This window comes from Schistocerca cancellata, chromosome 1, assembly GCF_023864275.1.
Source record: "Schistocerca cancellata isolate TAMUIC-IGC-003103 chromosome 1, iqSchCanc2.1, whole genome shotgun sequence".
Classification (NCBI taxonomy): domain Eukaryota; kingdom Metazoa; phylum Arthropoda; class Insecta; order Orthoptera; family Acrididae; genus Schistocerca; species Schistocerca cancellata.
In genome coordinates this window covers 411,012,452-411,031,860 of record NC_064626.1, presented here as the reverse complement: position 1 = coordinate 411,031,860, position 19,409 = coordinate 411,012,452, and the positions used below count along the sequence as shown (strand labels likewise).

Here is a 19,409-nt window from a genome sequence, read left to right as displayed (position 1 = left end):
TAGCTTTTCAGGGCATTCACACAAAGTTGGCGCCGGTGGCGAAACCTACAAAGTGCTGACATGAGGAATGTTTCCAACCGATTTCTCATACACAAACAGCAGCTGATCGGCGTTGCCTGGTAAAACGGTGTTGTGATGCCTCGCGTAAGGAGGAGAACTGAGTACCATCACGTTTCCGGCTTTGATAATAGTCGGATTGTAGTCTATCGCGATTGCGATTTATCGTATCGCGACATTGCTGCTCTTGTTCGTCGAGATCCAATGACTGTTAGCAGAATATGGAATCGGTGGGTTCAGGAGGGTAATACGGAACGCCGTGCTGGATCCCAACGGCCTCGTATCACTAGCAGTCGAGATGACAGATATCTTATCCACATGGCTGTAACGGATCGTGCACCCACGTCTCGATCCCTGAGTCAACAGATGGGAACGTTTGCAAGACAACAACCATCTGCACGAACAGTTCGACGACGGTTGCAACAGCATGGACTATCAGCTCGGAGACCATGGCTGCGGTTACCCTTGACGCTGCTTCACAGGCAGGAGCGTCTGCCATGGTGTACTCAACGACGAACCTGGCTGCACGAATGGCAAAACGTCATTTTTCGGATGAATCCAGGTTCTGTTTACAGCATCATGATGGTCGCATCCGTGTTTGGCGACATCGCGGTGAACGCACATTGGAAGCGTGTATTCGTCATCGCCATACTGGCATATCATCCGGCGTGATGGTAAGGGGTACCATTGGTTACACGTCTCGGTCACGTCTTGTTCGCATTGACGGCACTTTGAACAGTGGACGTTACATTTCAGATGTGTTACGACCCGTGGCTCTACCCTTCATTCGATCCCTGCGAAACCCTACATTTCAGCATGATAGTACACGACCGCATGTTGCAGGTCCTGTACGGGTCTTTCTGGATACAGAAAATGTTCGACTGCTGCCCTGGCCAGCACAGTCTCCAGATCACTCACCAATTGAACACGTGTGGTCAATGGTGGCCGAGCAACTGGCTCGTCACAATACGCCAGTCACTACTCTTTATGAACTGTGGTATCGTGTTGAAGCTGCATGGGCAGCTGTACCTGTACACGCCATCCAAGCTCTGTTTGACTCAATGCACTGGCGTATCAAGGCCGTTATTATGGCCAGAGGTGGTTTTTCTGGCTACTGACTTCTCAGGATCTATGCACCCAAATTGCGTGAAAATGTAATCACATGTCAGTTCTAGGATAATATTTTTTGTCCAATGAATACCCGTTTATCATCTGCATTTCTTCTTGGTGTAGCAATTTTAATGGCCAGTAGTGTAGATCTACATCTACAGCCTGAAAACGAGCGTGAAGTAAATGGCAGGGGGTACCAGTTATTAGGCTTTCTTCCCATTGCATTCAAGTATGGAGCACGGATAGAATGATTGTTTGCATGCTTCTGTGCTTGCAGTAATTATTGTGATTTCTTCCTCACGATCCCTATGTGAGCGATACGTAGAGGGCTGTACTATACTCCTAAACCCGTCAATTAAGGCTGGTTCTTGAAACTCTGTTACAAGACTTTCTCGGGACAGTTTAGGTCTTCCTTCAAGAGTCTTCCAGTTCATTTCCTTCAGTACCTCTGTGACACTCTACCACGGATCAAACAAACCTGTGACCATTCGTGCTGCCCTTCTATGTACACATTCAGTATCTCCTCTTAGTTCTACTTGGTATGGGTCCCGCACTTTTGGGCAATATTCTATAACCGGTCGCACGAGTGATTTGTAAGCAATCTCCTTCGTAGACTGATTGCAGTTCCCCAGTATTGTACCAACAAACCTAAGTCTACCACCTGGTTTATCCACGATTGAGCCTTGTGATCATTCCGCTTCACACCCCTATAAACTGCTGTACCCATGTATTTGTATGAGTTGGTCTATTCCAATAGAGACTCATTTATATTATAGTTATATACTACATTATTTTTCGTTTTGGGAAGTGCACAGTGTTACATTTCTATCCATTTAATGCAAGTTGCCAATCGTTGAATCACTTTGAAATGCTATCAAGATCTGACTGAACATTTATGCAGCTTCTTTCATAAGTACCTCATTATAGATAACTGCATCATCTACAAAAAGTCAGAGGTTACTATTAATATTGTTTACAAGGTCATTAATATACAGCATGAATAGCGAGGATCCCACCACGCTTTCCTGGGACGCACCTGAAGTTATTTCTACACGTGACGATGAGCCTCCATCCAAGATAACATGCTGCGTCCTCCCTCTCCAAAAGTCCTAACTCCAGTCGCAAATTTCATAAGATGTCCCATATGATCGTACTTCGGACAATAAGATCTACAAACGTATACATACAGTATATCAGAACACGTTCATAGAAAAACAGTGTAAAACGGTGCTACATGTTCGAAATTCTGAGATAAATAGGAGTAAGCTACGGCGACAGAGGAGTAATATACAATAACCCAACTGACGAAGACCAAAGAAGGAAGATTAAGGGGAAAAATCATGTAGTCACAAATTTTTGTACAGAGATAGGAGGGAGTGTCCCGATCAAGACACTAACAGTTCTGACCGGTGGGTCGTGAGCATTGTTGGTGCGAGTTGATTTAAAGGTAACTTCTTTATATTAGCCATTGTTTACAGGAACGAATTTTACATAAAACCTCACTTAACAATTACAAATAAGTGCTCAATAAACTGAATATACCTCCACCATACAGGCTGAACATTAATAAAAACGACAAACTGCAGGGACGGTTTCTTGATCAGCAGTGCGGGAAAAACGTCCTACGAACATATGTCCGGAAATGCATCGTTACCACCGTAGATGCCGCTGACAAAAGAAAGTTTGTCTGGCTACGTGCCGTGTGTTGTTTGTGTGTTGTAGGCTGTGAGATCGACGCAGCGTACTGTAAACAGCAGAATGATACGGTATTCAAGTCAGGAACGAGCCGAGATGGTGTTTGCGTACGGCCTAGCAGATAGAAACGGTCGAGAGGCAGCACGGCAGAACCAACACAAGTACCCTCATAGACACCGACCACATCAGACAACATTTCAAGCCCTTTTTGCGCGTTTGTGTGATCGTGGGTCCTTTCAGACAGATGAAAGTACATGGAGGTGGCAGACTGTACGTTTACCAGATTTGGAGAATCGGGTTCTACATACTATTGAGACCCTAGTAGAAGCTCCAGGAAAGTTGCACGCCAACGTGTTGTAAGCCTTAGTACGTTTATGACTATCGTGTGTATTAGTGTATTTCTATTATATGTGTTACTCTACAATTATTGTAACAAACACGGAATGTCCATTATCATTGTGATATGTATGCCAGGTGAAAGAGCAACATAAGTTTGGATTTTTTTTTCAGTTCTGCCTCTGTTCTGTATATTTTATTACACTCACCGTCATTTGCTACACCGCTACACCACGACTGGAATGAAAAATATAAATCTCTCAAGAAGCCTTTAGCTTCTAGCTGACTTCTTAAAAATAAATGCGGCGGCTTTTTATACTGTAGCAAGAAATGACGTACGGTATCATCCAGCATTTAATATCGATAAAACTACATCTTATTCTTCCGTATTTCTCTGTATTGTTTGTTTTATTCGTCTTTATTCTTTAGGCTCTATACGCGGAGGAAAATGAAACAAATATCATGGCAAAGCATGTGGATTCAGTTTCTTTCCGATGCCAAAAGCTTCACGTGACAAAATTTTCAGGCGAGAAATACTTGATGCATGGCTTGGTGTGGTCGTTTGCCTTAAAATTATTCCTTTACAATTAAAATCGCTCAAAAGAGGAAAGGCAGCTGGACCTGATGGAATACCAATTCGACTTTACACAGAGTACGCGAAGGAACTTGCCCCCCTTCTTGCAGCGGTGTACCGTAGGTCTCTAGAAGACCGTAGCGTTCCAAAAGATTGGAAAATGACGCGGGTCATCCCCGTTTTCAAGAAGGGACGTCGAACAGATGTGCAAAACTATAGACCCATATCTCTAACGTCGATCAGTTGTAGAATTTTGGAAGACGTATTATGTTCGAGTATAATGATTTTTCTGGAGACTAGAAATCTACTCTGTTGGAATCAGCATGGGTTTCTAAAAAGAAGATGGTGTGAAACCCAACTCGCCCTATTCGTCCACGAGATTCAGAGGGCCATAGACACGGGTTCCCAGGTAGATGCCGTGTTTCTTGACTTCCTCAAGGCGTTTGATACAGTTCCCCACAGTCGTTTAACGAACAAAGTAAGAGCATATGGACTATCACACCAATTGTGTGATTGGATTGAAAAGTTCCTAGATAACAGAACGCAGCATGTCATTCTCAATCGAGAGGAGTCTCCCGAGGTAAGAGTGATTTCAGGTGTGCCGCAGGGGTGTGTCGTAGGACCGTTGCCATTCACATTATATGTAAATGACCTTGTGGATAACATCGGAAGTTCACTGAGGCTTTTTCCGGATGATGCTGTAGTATATCGAGAGGTTGTAACAACGGAAAATTGTACTGAAATGCAGGAGGATCTGCAACGAATTGACGCATGGTGCAGGGAATGGCAATTGAATCTCAATGTAGACAAGTGTAATGTGCTGCGAATAGATAGAAAGAAAGATCCTTTATTATTTAGCTACAATATAGCAGGTCAGCAACTGGAAGCAGTTAATTCCATAAATTATCTGGGAGTAGGCATTAGGAGTGATTTAAAATGGAATGACCATATAAAATTAATCGTCGGTAAAGCAGATGCCAGACTGAGATTCATTGGAAGAATCCTAAGGAAATGCAGTCGAAAACAAAGGAAGTAGGTTACAGTACACTTGTTCGCCCACTGCTTGAATACTGCTTACCGGTGTGGGATCCGTACCAGATAGGGTTGATAGAAGAGATAGAGAAGATCCAACGGAGAGCAGCGCGCTTCGTTATAGGATCATCTAGAAGTCGCGAAAGCGTTACGGAGATGATAGATAGACTCCAGTGGAAGACTCTTCAAGAGAGACGCTCAGTAGCTCGGTACAGGCTTTTGTTGATGTTTCGAGAACATACTTTCGCCGAGGAGTCAAGCAGTACATTGCTCCCTCCTACGTATGTCTCGCGAAGAGACCATGAGGATAAAATCAGAGAGATTAGAGCCCACACAGAGGCATACCGACAACCTTTCTTTCCACGAACTATACAAGACTGGAATAGAAGGGAGAACCGATAGAGGTATTCAAGGTACCCTCCGCCACACACCGTCAGGTGGCTTGCGGAGTATGAATGTAGATGTAGGTGTAGTCTGCCAGGAAGAAGCTTCTCAGAACTTTCCTGCAGGTAATTAAGGGAACCTGGAGTTGTAAACCACCAAAAATTAAAATTTTCTTTTTTTCCTGTAATAATAAGAAATTAAACTTAAAAAAAAAGACGCACCACAAAGGAATTACTCGAATGGGACAGCAGTCGGTAGTTTTGATGTACATGTACAGATAAAAAATGATTACAGTTGCAAAAAATTGGACGATTTATTCAATAGAAAGTTCTTCACAAATTGATAAAGTCAGTAACGCGTTGGCCCGCTTCTGGCCCTAATGTAAGCAGTTACTCAGCCTGGCATTGATAGAGTTATTGGTTGTCCTCCTGAGGGATACTGTGCCAAATTCTGTCCAACTGGTGTGTTAACCTAGTTGTCACACTTGGGAGGGCCCTGCCCATATTGTACCAAACGTTTTCAATTGCCAAGAGATACGGCGACCTTGCTGGCCAAGGTAGGGCTAAACAAACACGAAGACAAGCAAAAGAAACTCTCACCGAGTGCCGGCACACATTATGTCGCTGAAATGTGAGCGGAGGATGGCTTGCAGTGAAGGGCAACAAAACGAGGCATAGAATAACACCGACTTATCGCTAAGCTGTAAGGGTGCCGCGGATGACAACGTTCTATGAAAAGAAATGGCATAGCAGACCACGGGTCCTGGTTGTCGGCTCATATGACGGGCTACCACTGTCCGGGGCGCCTCCAGAGAAGTCTTCGGCCAGGAATCTCATTCACTGGAGTAGAATTGTCTTGATGAATCCCGCTTCGAATTGAGCCCGATGACCAGCGGTGCCTAATAATCATTTTAATCATTATTGTCCTGAGTTAAGATTTATTATGCACATCTGCCGAGTATAACTTCGCTTTCGCAGTTTTTTTTTCTCGTTTTGTTATGGTGGAACTAGCAAAAGTGGATATGTTTAGTATCAAACCTGACTCGTTTAGCTATCAATCTAAAATTGCAGCAGTAACACTGGACGGCATTGAAGACTGATCTGTGTAACAAGTGTCACACTTCTCGTGATTTCTAATGTAACTTTTTTATACAGGGAGATTGTAAAGGCTTTGTAAGTGTAGTTAATGAGAAGCATTACGGCACTGTTAAAGCACAAGGCGTGGATAAATATATGACCCCTGGAATACCGCAATATAGCTTCCCAAATCGTCACCGAACTGCCGGCCGCGGTGCCGAGCGGTTATAGGCGCTACAGTCTGGAACCGCGCGACCGCTACGGTCGCAAGTTCGAATCCTGGCTCGGGCATGGATGTGTGTGATGTCCTTAGGTTAGTTAGGTTTAAGTAGTTCTAAGTTCTAGGGGACTGATGACCTTAGAAGTTAAGTTCCATAGTGCTCAGAGCCAACCGTCACCGAACTTCCGGCATCTTTCACTGTTGGGGCGTCACTCGACGCATCACTGGACACAGTGTGAAACGAAACAAGACTCGAATGGCTTTCTTCCATTGTTCCATAGACCAGATTTTATGGCTTCGGCATCACGTTTTCCTGTTACGGGCATTTGGATCACTGACGAGTGGTTTTGGAATTTCAGCTCGCCCTGCAATTCCCGAACTATGCACTTCCTTCGCTTTGTTTTGGTGCTGACAAGTTCGCGAGTGGGACAGTCAGTTCTGCAGCGACTTTCGCAGCTGTGGTCCTCTTATTTTCCTTCGCAGTCCTCCTCAGTGCCGTGTTGTGACTTAGTGGATGATGTTTCTCAGCTTTCCCTCTATTCGGTATAAATCTTCGATACTGTGACTCTTGAAACACCAAACACGTCGTCTACCTTGGTTACGGAACCACCCACAACACGAACACCAATAATTTATCCACGTCTGAATTAACTTAGCTCTGACGCAGCACACTCATAACTACAAAGAACACTGTTCTGACCACGATTGACACTTCCAACGTAAACTATGTGATCAAAAGTATCCGGACACCTGGCTGAAAATGACTTACAAGTTGTGGCGCCCTCCATTGATAATGCTGGAATTCAGTATGGTGTTGGCCCACCCTTAGTCTTTATGACAGCTTCCACTCGCGCGAAATACGTTCAATCAGGTGCTGGAAGGTTTCTTGGGGAATGGCATCCCGTTCTTCACGGTGTGCTGCACTGAGCACAGGTATCGATGTCGGCCGGCGAGGCCTGCACGAAGTCGGCGTTCCAAAACATCCCAAAGGTGTTCTATAGGATTCAGGTCAGGACTCTGTGCAGGCCAGTCCTTTACAGGGATGTTATTGTCGTGTAACCACTCCGTCACAGGCCGTGCATTATGAACAGGTGCTTGATCGTGTTGAAAGACGCCATCACCATCTCCGAATTACTCTTCAACAGTGGGAAGCAATAAGGTGCTTGGAACGTCAGTATAGGCATGTCCTGTGTTAGTGCCACGCAAAACAACGAGGGGTGCAAGCCCCCTCCGTAAGAAACACTACCACACCGGAACATCAGCGCCTCCGAATTTTACTGTTGGCACTACACACGCTGGCAGACGACGGTCACCGGACATTCGCCATACCCACACCCTGCCATCGGATCGCCACATTGTGTACCGTGATTTGTCACTCCACACAACGTTTTTGCACGGTTCAATCGTCTAATGTTTACGCTCCTTACACCAAGCGAGGCCTTGTTCGGCATTTCCCGGCGCGATGTGTGGATTATGAGCAGCCACTCCACCATGAAATCCAAGTTTTCTCACCTCCCACATAGCTGTCATAGTACTTCCAGTGGATCCTGATGCAGTTTGGAATTCCTGTGTGATGGGCTGGATAGATATCTTCCTATTACACATTATGACCCTCTTCAACTGTCGGCGGTCTCTGTCAGTCAACGACCGAGGTCGACCTGTACGGTTTTGTGCTATACGTGTCCCTTCACGTTTCCACTTCACTATCACATCAGAAACAGTGGACCTAGGGATGTTTAGAAGTGTGGAAATTTTGCGTACAGACGTAAGCCACCAGTATCACCCAATCACCTGAACACTTTGAAGTCCGTGAGTTCCGCGGAGCGCCCCATTCTGCGCTCTCACGATGTCCAATGACTAGCGAGGTCGCTGATGTGGAGTATCTGGCAGAAGGTGGCAGCACAATACACCTAATATGAAAAACATATGTTTTTGGGGGTGTTCGGATACTTTTGATCACATAATGTGTTAAGGACAAAGCAAAGATGCCTTTCGCGGTCAAATGCAACAGCGCAACCTGCAGGCTTGGCTAGTATCAGCGTTTTTGATGAAGCATTAGAGTTATGCGCTCAGTAAGTGGATGAAGGATGAAGGACGGAAAAGACCCACCATAGCTTAATAACGAAATCCGGAGCATGTTGAGGAAGCAGAGGGTGTTGCACTCTCGGTTCAAAGGGAATGAACAAATGACTTCAAGCGGAGGTTAGAAAAAAATTCGGGAGTCCGTGAAAAGGTCTATGCGCAAGCATACAGCAACTACCACCGTCATACCTTAGCAAAATATCTGGCAAAGAACGCGAGAAATCTGGTCTTATGTAAAACCGCTAAGCGGGTCTAAGGCTTCCATTCAGTCTCTTGTTGACCAGCCTGGTCTGGCAGTTGAAGAAAGCAAAACGAAAGTGAAGTCTGAAATTTTACGTTCAACAATACGTTCACACAAGAGAACCATACAGACATACCGTTATTTGACCATAGGACAGACTCCTGCATGGACGACACAGTAATAAGCATCCCTGGCGTAGAGAAACAACTGAAAGATTTGAAAATAAATAAATCACCAGGTCCGGATGGAATCCCAGTTATATTTTACAAACATTGAGCACAACATACTGGGTTCTATTATTTAAGAAGCCTTCGAGTCACTCACGTATCTGTCAACTTATTCCATATGATCGTCCCGTCGTTAACATCCTGCAGTGGGGCATCGTTTCAAATGCTTTCCGGAAGTCTAAAAAAATGGAATCCGCGTATTGCCTTCATCCATAGTTCGCAGTATATCATGTGACATAAGGGCGAGCTGAGTTTTATACCGGCGATGCTTTCTAAAATTATGCTGATTCTTGGACATAAGCTTCTGAGTCTGAAGAGAAATTATTACATTCGAACTGAGAATATGTTCAAGGATTCCACAACAAACAAAAGTTAGGTATGTTGGTCTGCAATTTTGCGGGTCCATTCTTTTACTCTTCTTATATACTGGAGGCACCTGCGCCTTATTCTATTCTCTTGGGACGTTGTGCTGGGCAAGAGATTCAAGGTAAATGCAAGCTAGGTGAGGGACCAATGCGGGGGCAACAGAGCGGCGCACCGTATGCTGCACAGTGAGAAATCAGGGCCCTACACAATGAAGTCTCAAGCGGGGAAACGGTGCAAGAAATGTCGTAGTTCATTTTTAGTGGCTTTCAGTTCATGTCAGTATCTTAAATTTTCCTAACGGAATTTTTTTCGAAGTTGATTAACAGTGAGAAAAATCAATCCAGATATCAGCATGACAAGCCTAACCATTCCTATTGTCACTTATAATGTCACAAACTGTAATCAGTTCGCCGGATCACAAACTTGTTAGTCTTCACGTCTGAGATGAAATCCATGCCTCAGAGGGCATAGCCCTGGAGATTTGCCCTGGTAGTGGAGTGGAGCAGAGACTCGTTGGAGGCGCTGAAGGAGAGAGGGTAGTACATACGGAGACTTAACGGTTCGCGGGGACGCCGCACGCCTTCTGCCCGTGCGCCCTGGAGCTCTGCATCCCGCAGCACAGGCTGGCGGCCAGCCCAGATAGCGAGAAGGCAGGCCTCTGGACAGATGCCGACCCTTCCTTATGTACCCGCGTTCCGATGCTGCTGTCTCACGACGCACCGATCAAGAGTAGTGTTTTACAACGCATTTCGTTGTCTAACACCCGATTCTCAGATACGCATTGCCAATAATGGGCTACCATACGCCAGAACGGTTTTGTTGGGACGAGTTGTAGATTTAATATAATCTTCAGCTGTCCATTGTAACTCGAGGATAGACATACAATAACATGACTGGAGATAGCGCCTCTCACAGAGCCTCAGAGCAAACAAGCTACCAAATAGAAAAAAAAGAAAGAATTCGACACACCACGAAGGAATTATGGGACTGACACGGAAATAGGTTGCTGTTATGTAAATCTACAGACAAATAAATGATTATAGTTTCAGAAAAATTGGATAATTTGCCGGCCGCATTGGCCGAGCGGTTCTAGGCGCTTCATTCTGGAACCGCGCGACCGCTACGGTCGCAGGTTCGAATCCTGTCTCGGGCATGGACGTGTCCGATGTCCTTAGGTTAGTTAGGTTTAAGTAGTTGTAACTTCTAGGGGACTGATGACCTCAGATGTTAAGTCCCATAGTGCTTAGAGCCATTTGAACCATTTTTCGATGATTTATTCAAGAGAAAGATATTCAGAAACTGAACAGGTCAATAACGCGTTAGTACACCTCTGGCAATGACGCAAGCAGTTATTCGGCTTGGCATTGATTGATAAATTTGTTGGAGCGCCTCCTGATGGATATGATGCGAAGTTCTGTCCAGTTCGCACATTATATCGTCAAAATCCCGAGCTGGCCAGAGGGCCCTGACTATAATGCCCCAAACGTACTCAGTTGGGGAGGTATCCAGCGACAGTGCTGGCCAAGGTAGGGTTTGACAAGCAGGAAGATAAGCAACAGATACTCTCCCCATGTGTGGGAGTTTATTATGTTGCTGAAATGCAAACCTAAGATGGCTTGCCATGAGGGACGACAAAACGGAGGGTAGAATAGCGTGAAAATACCATTGTGCTTTTAGGGTGCCGTGGATGGCAACCAAAGGTGTCCTTCAACGAAAATAAATGGCAGTCCAGTCGGTTGTGGGGCCGTACAGCGGGCAACAGTCCGGTTAGTAGCCCACAGCTGTCCAGAGCGTCTCCAGACACGTGTTGGCCGGTCCTCGGGCCTCAGTTCGAAGCGAGACTCATCACTGAAGATAAGCCTACTCCAGTCAATCAGATTCCAGGCCGAAAACGTGTCTGGAGACGCCCCAGATAGCGGTGTCTGTCACCCGCCATATGGTCCGACCCAGAAGTAAAAGTCAAAGGTGTCATTTCTTTTCATACCCCCGTGGTCTAGGGGCAGCGTCTTTCATTCCCAATCAAAACGTCTTCGGTCCCGGGTTCGAGTCCCGCCGCTGCTTACATTTTGATTAATAATCAGCACTGGCGGCCGAAGCTTTCCGGCATAAGAAGTCACCCCTCATTCTGTCAACGGCCTTGTCAAAGAGGGTCGAGGAGCCGACAGAGGTTCACGGCACTCTCTTGTCCTAGGGATGGGAAACTGACCCTAAAGGTGGAAGAAACAACAATGATCAACAGCATGAGGATGCAGAAGGCAATGTAAACCACTGCTTTAAAGACATATAATGTGTTTCCACAGGACATATGGCCTCTAATTGGAGAAGTGTCATGATGATCTCTCCATTGCCAAAAGATTCCGGAATAGTCCCCCATTCGGATCTCCGGCAGGGGACTGCCAAGGGGAAAGTTACCATGAGAAAAAATTGAATAATCAACGGGAGGATAACGTTCTACGAGTCGGGGCGTGGAATGTCAGAAGCTTGAACGTGGTCGGGAAACTAAAAAATCTGAAAATGTAAAGGCTCAATCTACACTCCTGGAAATGGAAAAAAGAACACATTGACACCGGTGTGTCAGACCCACCATACTTGCTCCGGACACTGCGAGAGGGCTGTACAAGCAACGATCACACGCACGGCACAGCGGACACACCAGGAACCGCGGTGTTGGCCGTCGAATGGCGCTAGCTGCGCAGCATTTGTGCACCGCCGCCGTCAGTGTCAGCCAGTTTGCCGTGGCATACGGAGCTCCATCGCAGTCTTTAACACTGGTAGCATGCCGCGACAGCGTGGACGTGAACCGTATGTGCAGTTGACGGACTTTGAGCGAGGGCGTATAGTGGGCATGCGGGAGGCCGGGTGGACGTACCGCCGAATTGCTCAATACGTGGGGCGTGAGGTCTCCACAGTACATCGATGTTGTCGCCAGTGGTCGGCGGAAGGTGCACGTGCCCGTCGACCTGGGACCGGACCGCAGCGACGCACGGATGCACGCCAAGACCGTAGGATCCTACGCAGTGCCGTAGGGGACCGAACCGCCACTTCCCAGCAAATTAGGGACACTGTTGCTCCTGGGGTATTGGCGAGGACCATTCGCAACCGTCTCCATGAAGCTGGGCTACGGTCCCGCACACCGTTAGGCCGTCTTCCGCTCACGCCCCAACATCGTGCAGCCCGCCTCCAGTGGTGTCGCGACAGGCGTGAATGGAGGGACGAATGGAGACGTGTCGTCTTCAGCGATGAGAGTCGCTTCTGCCTTGGTGCCAATGATGATCGTATGCGTGTTTGGCGCCGTGCAGGTGAGCGCCACAATCAGGACTGCATACGACCGAGGCACACAGGGTCAACACCCGGCATCATGGTGTGGGGAGCGATCTCCTACACTGGCCGTACACCACTGGTGTTCGTCGAGGGGACACTGAATAGTGCACGGTACATCCAAACCGTCATCGAACCCATCGTTCTACCATTCCTAGACCGGCAAGGGAACTTGCTGTTCCAACAGGACAATGCACGTCCGCATGTATCCCGTGCCACCCAACGTGCTCTAGAAGGTGTAAGTCAACTACCCTGGCCAGCAAGATCTCCGGATCTGTCCCCCATTGAGCATGTTTGGGACTGGATGAAGCGTCGTCTCACGCGGTCTGCACGTCCAGCACGAACGCTGGTCCAACTGAGGCGCCAAGTGGAAATGGCATGGCAAGCCGTTCCACAGGACTACATCCAGCATCTCTACGATCGTCTCCATGGGAGAATAGCAGCCTGCATTGCTGCGAAAGGTGGATATACACTGTACTAGTGCCGACATTGTGCATGCTCTGTTGCCTGTGTCTATGTGCCTGTGGTTCTGTCAGTGTGATCATGTGATGTATCTGACACCAGGAATGTGTCAATAAAGTTTCCCCTTCCTGGGACAATGAATTCACGGTGTTCTTATTTCAATTTCCAGGAGTGTAGATGCGGTATGTGTCAGTGAAGTAAAGTCGAGAGAAGACATGGATTTCTGGTCAGATGAACATAGAGTACTATCAACAGCAGCAGAAAATGGTGTAAAGGGAACAGGATTCGTTATGAACAGGAAGGCAGGAGAGAGAGAATGTGTGTTACTGTGAACAGTTCAGAGTGATAGGGGTGTTCTTATCAGAATCGACCAACACCGAAAACGATAATTCAGGTACACATGCCGTCTTCGCAAGCAGAAGATTAAGAGAGAGAGAAGGTGCATGGGGATACTGAAAGGATATACAGTATGTAAAGGAATATGAAAATCTAACAGTCATGGGTGACTGGAATGCAGTTGTAGGGGAAGGAGTAGGAGAAAAGGTTACAAGAGAATATGGGCTTGGAACAAGGAATGAGAGAGGAGAAAGACTAATTGAGTTCTGTAACAAGTTTCAGCTAGTAATAGCGAATACATCTGTTCAAGAACCACAAGAGGAGGAGGTATACTTGGAAAAGGCCGGGTCATACGGGAAGATTTCAGTTATATTACGTCATAGTCAGACAGATATTCCGAAATCAGATACTGGATTGTAAGACGTACCCAGGAGCAGACGTAGACCCAGATCATAATATACTAGTGATGAAGAGTAGGCTGAAGTGTAAGACATTAGTCAGGCAGAATCAATACGCAAAGAAGTGGGATTCGGAAGTACGAAGTTATCACGAGATACAGTTGAAGTGCTCTAAGGCTTTAGATACAGCAGTAAGGAATAGCTCAGAAGGCAGTACAGTTGAAGTGGATTAGAGATCTCTAAAAAGGGCCATCTCAGAAGTTGGAAAGGAAAACATAGGTACAAAGAAGGTAACTGCGAAGAAATCATGGGTAACAGAAGAAATACTTCAATTGATCGAGGAAACGAGGAAGTACAAAAATGTTCCGTGAAACTCAGGAATACAGAAATACAAGTCGCAGAGGAATGAAATAAACAGGAAGTGCAGGGAAGCTAAGATGAAATGGCTGCAGGAAAAATGTGAATAGAAAAAGAAATAGTCGGAAGGACAGATTCAGCATACAGGAAGTCAAAACAACCTTCGATGACATTAAAAGCTAGGGTGATAACATTAAGAGTGCAACGAGAATTTCACTGTTAAATGCAGAGGAGAGAGCGGATAGGTGGAAAGAATACATTGAAAGCCTCTATGAGGGGGAAGATTTATCTGATGTGATAGAAGAAATGGTTCAAATGGCTCTGAGCACTATGGGACTTAACATCTGTGGTCATCAGTCCCCTAGAACTTAGAACTACTTAAACCTAACTAACCTAAGGACATCACACACATCCATGCCCGAGGCAGGATTCGAACCTGCGACCGTAGCAGTCGTGCGGTTCCGGACTGAGCGCCTAGAACCGCTCGGCCACCGCGGCCGGCAATGTGATAGAAGAAGAAACAGGAATCGATTTAGAAGAGATATGGGATCCAGTATTAGAATCAGAATTTAAAAGAGCTTTGGAGTACTTAAGATCAAGTAACGCAGAAGGGATAGATAACATTCCATCAAAATTTCTAAAATCATTGGGGAAATTGGTAACAAAACGACTATTCATGTTGGTGTGTAGAATGTATGAGTCTGGCGACACACCATCTGACTTTCGGAAAAGCATCATCCACACAATTCCAAAGACGGGAAGAGCTGACAAGTGCGAGAATTACCGCACAATCAGGTTAACAGCTCATGCATCCAAGTTGCTTACATGAATAATATACAGAAGAATGGGAAAGAAAATTAAGAAGGCGCTAGATGACGATCGGATTGGCTTTAGGAAAGGTAAAAGCACGAGAGAGGCAATTCTGACGTTGCCGTTAATAATGGAAGCTAGACTAAAGAAAAATCAAGACACGTTAATAGAATTAGTCGACCTAGAAAAAGTGTTCGACAACGTAAAATAGTGCAAGATGTTCGAAATTCTGAAAAAAAGTAGGGGTAAGCTATAGAGAGAGACGGGTCATATACAATATGTACTACAACCGAGAGGGAATAATAAGAGTGGACGATCAAGAACGAAGTACTCGTATTAAAAAGGGTTTAAGAGAAGGATGCAGCCTTCCGCCCCTACTGTTCAATCCGTACATGAAAATGGAAATGAAGTCCCATGCTTTTTACAGAGCGTAGGGGAACGATGCGGGAGACCCGCACCGCTTTACTAGGCAAGGTCCTAGTGGACGTGGTTTGCCATTGCCTTCCTCCGACCGTGATGGGGATGAATGATGATGATGAAGACGACACAACAACACCCAGTCATCTCAAGGCAGGAAAAATCCCTGACCCCGCCGGGAATCAAACCCGGGACCCCGCGCTCGGGAAGCGATAACGCTACCGAGACCACGAGCAGCAGAAGAAGAAATGATGGAAATAAAAGAAAGGTAGAGGAGTGGAATTAAAATTCAAGGTGAAAGGATATGAATGATACGATTCGCCGATTCCATTGCTATCCCGAGCGCAAGTGAAAAAGAATTGAATGATCTGCTGAACGGAATGAACAGTCTGATGAGTACAGAGTATGGATTGAGAGTAAACCGAAGAGAGACGAAGGTAATGAAAAGTAGTAGAAACGAGAGCAGCGAGAAACTTAACATAAGGATTGACGGTCACGAAGTAGATGAAGTTAAGGAGTTCTGCTACTTACGCAGTTTACCAATGATGGACGGAGCAAGGAAGACATCAAAAGCAGACTAGGAAAGGCAAAAGCATTCCTGGCCAAGAGAACTCTACTAATATCAAATATCGGCCTTAATTTGAGGGAGAAATTTCTGAGAATGTACGTTTGAAGCACAGCATTGTATGGTAGTGAAACATGGACTGTGGGAAAACCGGAATAGAAGAGAATCGAAGCATTTGAGATGTGGTGCTACAGACGAATGTTGAAAATTAAGTGGACTGATAAGGTAAGGGATGAGGAGGTTCTGTGCAGAATCGGATAGGAAAGGAATATGTGGAAAACACTGATAAGGAGAAGGGACAGGATGATAGGACATCTGTTAAGGCATGAGGGAATGACTTCCGTGGTACTAGAGCGAGCTGTAGGGGGCAAAAACTGTAGAGGAAGACAGAGATTGCAATATATCCAGCAGATAATTGAGGATGTAAGTTGCAAGTGCTGCTCTGAGATGAAGAGATTAGCACAGGAGAGGAATTCGTGGCGGGCCGCATCAAACCACCAGCCAGAAGACTGATGCCAAAAAAAAAAAAAAAAAAAAAAAAAAAGGAGACCGTCTGCTCGGCACCCTTACAGCACAGCGGTACGTTGACGACACTCTACGCCCCGTTTTGCTACCCTTCAGGGCAAGCCATCCTGGGCTTATATTTCAACAAGATAACGCTGACACACAGCGAGAGTTTCTACTGCTTGCCTTCGCGCTTCTCAAACCCTATCTTGGCCAGCAAGGTCGCCGGATATTGATCCAACTGGGAACGTTTGCAGCGTTATCAGCAGGGTCCTCCAACCAGCCCCGGACACTGACGATTTAACGCCCCAATTAGACGGAATTTGGCACGATATTCCTCAGGAGGATGTCCAGAAACTCTGTCAGTCAATGCCACGCCGAATGACAGCTTGCATAAGGTCCAGAGGTTATTGTCCCGCTCAGTCTGTGAAATTCTTTCTTTTGAACTAATCATCCAGTTTTTTTCAAACCGCAGTAATTTGTTTTCTGTACATGTAGATCACTTCTACCGATTTCCATCCCATTCAGATAATTCCTGCGTGGTGCATCTTTTTTTTTATCTTAGAGTGTGTTCGTGACGACCTGAAAGAAGCGAACTGGTTACTCTGGAACTGTTTATATGGTGTAGATTTGGTGCAAGTGGCTACGTGCCTCTCCACCACTGAAATTTGAGACGGCAGAGAAGCGATGTGTACGTGCTAGTTGGTTGTGCGGAAACGGAGCCATAACTGGGGTCTGTGTAGAGACATAAAAGAAGGAACTACCGTGTTCGAATATGCCTATGACCCTATCGTGAACGAAGTTGCCCGATTTCTTGGTGTATCAACGCAAACTGTCCCCCTAGTCTACAAGAAATGGTCTATCATCCACATCTACATACATACTCCGCAATCCACGATAGGTTGCATGGCGGAGCCATGTAACGGTCTTGAAAAGATCCTAACAGACAAGGGCCGGATACGAGAGTCCGGCATTGCCAGTGGCAGTATGCTTCAAAACCGAAGTGAATTGTCCCTGTTACTGAATGCAGGCGCAGTTTCTGAGTGGATATTGCGAAAGGAAATGCGCGCAGTTTAAATTTGGAGCCCGGTACCCGCTAAAAGGCCATTGCTCCCAATGGCAGGTAAAACTTGGCATCTTCATGGGCAAAACATTGAACAGTTGCTGACTAGAGGCTTGTAGTGTAGTCCGGTGGATCGCGATTTTGCCTCTTTTCAAATGTGCAAAGTGTCGAGTGCAAACAGTAACACATTGAGGTGTTTAACCCGCAGACTGTGGAGGGCGCATCTCTAGCCCGAGGTGATTCTGCAATGTTCTGGTGGTGTTTCTCTTACCCTGATTCGGCCCCTTTCATTCCAGTTGCCGTGAACGTGAACCATGATGTTTATTTCAGTGTTCTCGGTGATGAAGTGTTGCACCGTCTTCTGCATCTTCGCGATGAACGTCCTGTGGACGCTCTTCCGTCTTCCAAGATGACAACAGTCCTGCTTCCACGACTGAGCGCGTAGGTTCCTTGAGGAACACCCAGACACCTTATTACACCGTAAATGACCTGCTAAATCATCCGATCATACTCTCATGCCAAATATTCAGGAGTATTTCGAACAGTTGGTGGAACATAGCAATAAGTATTCCTGCAATTTTAGAGGTATACTGAATATAATTATGAGCGACTTCAGGTAGATAGCCGAGCCGGGTAGCCGCGCGGTCTACGGCGCCTTGTCACGGTCCGTGCGGCTGCCCCCGCCGGAGGTTCGAGTCCTCCTTCGGGCATGGGTCTGTGTGTTGCCCATAACGTAAGTTAGTTTAAGTTAGATTAAGTAGTGTGTAGATTTAGGGACCGATGACCTCAACAGTTTGGACCCGTAAGACCTTACCACAAACTTCCAAATTTTTTTCAGGTGGATATGGCATTCCTGAAGAAACGTATGGACTCTCTCCCTGGCCGGTTTGAGTCCATCATCTAGGTTAGAGACGGTGTTACTTAGTGAGATGTTTTCTGAGAGTGATTAAGTATTTCTTTGGTGTGTGTGTCGTACAGTCATTAAACTTTTGTAACTATCAGCGCGAGTAAATGGCAGGAAGCATGTATATGTATACACGATCGATTCAATAAGAAACTGAAATTTGTCTGAAAATACAAGTTTCTACCGATGACAGAACGCGCAGCAACAGTTTTACTAACTGTAGGTACTGTATGTATAATGAAGCGACGAATGAAAATTTGTACCTACGATAGGACTCGATCCCAGGTTTCTTGCTCACTAGGCAGATGCGTTGAACACTACGCCATCCTGAAATAGTGGCTTTGTAAAGCCGCACGTACTACCCGTGGACGCCTCCTCTTTCACGCCTCAGATAACTTGGTATTCCTCCTAAACTCGAACAGCAATTCAGAAGCTCTCCAGCTGTATTGGAGAACGCAACGGGGGATCCTACCTGAATTCCAGGCAGAGGTAGGCTCATAAAATAATGAACAACACGCCCTCGAAGCCTCTGTAACCACCGACATAAAATATTCGATGGTGTCCTTCAGACAGAACAAGTCACTTCCTGGCACGTGGACAGCAGTTTTCAATTTGATAGATTAAGCGATATCACCATTTCTTCACGTCCGATAAGAAATTAAACGGGTAAAAATAAGACTCCTCTGTCATAGATACATTCTGTGGTCCAAGCGTAAACATGTCCGCATTCTTTCTGTTCCGTCAGGAATCTTCTCAGTACCCAACCACACCGACCTTGGCAGTGACTGCATGTCGGTCTCAACGTAAACTTGATGTATACAACATATCCAAAGCTTGTTGGGTGGAAATAAAAAAGATAATAGTATATAACTCAG

The 19,409-nt window shown here is 46.0% G+C and overlaps 1 protein-coding gene across 1 annotated transcript in view; it reads right to left on the bottom strand.

Annotated features, from left to right (window-relative positions):
• Positions 1-19,409, bottom strand: part of LOC126179985 (protein rhomboid-like) — a gene marked incomplete at its 5' end in the record, with an annotated part of 199,265 nt that overhangs the window by 40,800 nt on the left and 139,056 nt on the right. The gene's annotated exons all lie outside the window — the stretch shown is intronic.